Genomic DNA, 2,850 nt, shown 5'->3' with positions numbered 1-2,850 from the left:
TAGAGCTAAGATTTTTAAAGAAATATGTTACTTAAAAAATACATTTTTCTTTTAGTTCTTGAATATAAAGAAAGATTTCTGTCAAATTGGCTTAGTGAGCGCACGTCTGAGGAATCCCTTCTATGCAAACACAAAGAGTGAGAAAATGAGAGAGACATTGCCAGGTTAAAAACAAGGTAAGTACCTTCAAGAACAATCTTTGTAAAATGGACGCCACTTTGATGTGGTGAGCAGGGTTCAAACCATGAGCCAGCTGAGCCAGGTCTGGGTCAGGGCTGAAGGTTTAGCTCCTGCTAGGCCAATAGTGACAGAAAAGCATTTTGAAAACCAGGGGCCAGGTATCAGACTCACAGAAAATGAAGGGAAAGGGTGGATTTTGCAGGTGAGACAGGAAGTTGGACCCTTGGCAGGAAGCTACGCTTTAAGGAGCTTCTCTGCAGCAGGACAACCTTCCGATGTATCCTGGAACACAGATTCCCTCTGGTTGGAAGACTGGACTTGCATTCTCTCCCAGACCAGTCCCTGGGCAAGCTCCTTGACCTGCAGAGTCAGGTTCAAAGCAACTATGTAAGGGGGCATGGAGGAGGAGGAAGAGAGAGAGAAAAACCCCACAGAAACAAAAATCCGAAAACTTCCCACTCAAAAATGTGCCTGCCAAACAGAATTGCAAAATCCATGCTAAGAAAAACATCCAATAACATTAATGACTGAAACATCAACTTTCTAAAAATGATATTGGTTTTATAAAATGTGAGAACCTAAATAGACATTCAAATTCTTACATGGCAATACATACATGCATGCAAACAGAACAGAAAGAAATGTGTTAAGAAAATAAAGGATTGGCCCTGGCCAGGTGGTTCAATGGCTAAAGCATCATCCCAACATGATGAGGTCACAGTTTGATCCTCTGTCAGGGCATGCAAAAGAAGTAATTAATGGAAAAAACAAGACAAAGAGGAAGAAGCAATCAATGAGTACACAACCAAATGGAACAACTCAGTAGAACGGTGAGTTAATGCTTCTCTCTCTTCTTCTCCTTCCCTCACTCTCTCTCTCTCTTTCTCAGATCAATGGAAAAATTAAAAAGAAAAAGAATATAGGGTTAAAAGAACCAATTAGGAATTTTAGAAATCAAAAATATGATTACTAAATAAAATATTCGGTAAGTGAAGTAAACCCCAGACTCGCTACAGAGATAGACTTATGAATTAGTACATGGTGCTGAGCGATTTGGCCACAATGAAACATGTGGTGACAAATAATAACCTTGTTGAGCAGTGAAGAGCTCACAGCAGAGGCTCTCAGCATGCCCTTTGTTGGCACTCTAGAAGAAGAGGTCAAGGAGAATTTTACAGAAGCAGTAACAACCAAAATGTCCTTCAATAGAAGACTGGATAAAGAAGGTGTGGTACATATATACTAGGAGTCAGGAACCTATGGCTTGCGAGCCAGATGTGGCTCTTTTGATGGCTGCATCTGGCTTGCAGATAATTCTTTAATAAAAAAATAATGTTAAAAATATAAAACATTCTCATGTATTACAATCCATTCATTTCCTACTGCTCATGTTCATGGTTGTGGGTGGCTGGAGCCAATCACAGCTGTCCTCCAGTACAACACCAAATTTTTATTGGGTAATGCATAACGTACACAGGTCATTGTATGGCTCTCACAGAATTACATTTTAAAATATGTGGTGTTCATGGCTCTCTCAGCCAAAAAGTTTCCTGACCCCTGATATATACTATGGAATACTACTCAGCTATAAGTAATGATGACATATTGCCATTTATGACAATATGGATGGACATTGAGAACATTCTACTGAGTAAAATAAGTAAATGAGAGAGAGAAAAGGCCCTGGAGTAGGCAGACGTACCAACATCTACCTCCCAGAACCAAAGTGGATTACAAACTAATTTTAAGAACTATTATCTGAAAAAACCAACTTTGGACTAAACTAAGAGGACTCTTCAACCAAGGAACACTGAAGAAGCCACAAAGAGACTGGTATGAAAAGTGGAAACGCGGAGAGGGCTGCCCAGCTCTCCAGAGCGAACGGCAGCAGGGAGAGACTCGCGTGGCAGAAAGTGAGTTTAGCAGAGGGGGAAGGGTCCTGAGCTCCAAAAACAAAGCCCCAGCCTGCAGCCCCAGAGCCCAGAAGAGGCATAAGGACAGTATTTAGCTGGAAACAAGTCAGGATACTGTTTGTGAGAAAGAGTCTAATTTCTCAGACCCAGGATCCTTCTTAAACGGACCGCACAGAACATCTCTCTCACAACCACTCACCCGGGGCTCCTGGGGATGGGGAGAGAGGAGAGGACCAGAGTAACAGGAAGAGAGTGTAATCTAGGAGGCACAGGGAGAAACATTTTGGGAGATAGCCACCCTAACCCCTAGGACGAGTTACTCCCCAAAGCTGAAGTGAATATTTCCCCTGGAAACAGCAATACCAGCAAAGGGAAGCAGGAGAGCAGCCACACAAGCTCCCCCATGGCACTCAGAGCAGAGTCACATAGAAGGAGGGAGCTTTCGGGTCTACAGTAGTGAGTCTTAGGGTCCGAGCTGCAACGCCCCCACCCACGTGGCTGAGGGCGCACTGGAGGGCGGGCGGCAATGGGAGACAAAAGCGCAGTTCTGCTGGCAGTGGTGGAAGCCAGCTGGCCACCACTGGGCTCAGGTGTGAGCTCAATTTTGCCCGGCTGGGGAGAAGGGGGCGTGCAAAAACGGTCAAGCTCATCTGCCGGCAGCCTGTAATCCAGCCTGCGGGAGAAGGGCAGGAACCCCAGAAAGGGTGGAGACCAGCCCCTGAGCAAGGGCACAGGAGCACAGCCTTGCCCTGCCTGT

Source organism: Saccopteryx bilineata, chromosome 1, assembly GCF_036850765.1.
Source record: "Saccopteryx bilineata isolate mSacBil1 chromosome 1, mSacBil1_pri_phased_curated, whole genome shotgun sequence".
NCBI classification, from domain to species: domain Eukaryota; kingdom Metazoa; phylum Chordata; class Mammalia; order Chiroptera; family Emballonuridae; genus Saccopteryx; species Saccopteryx bilineata.
This window is presented reverse-complemented; position numbering follows the sequence as displayed.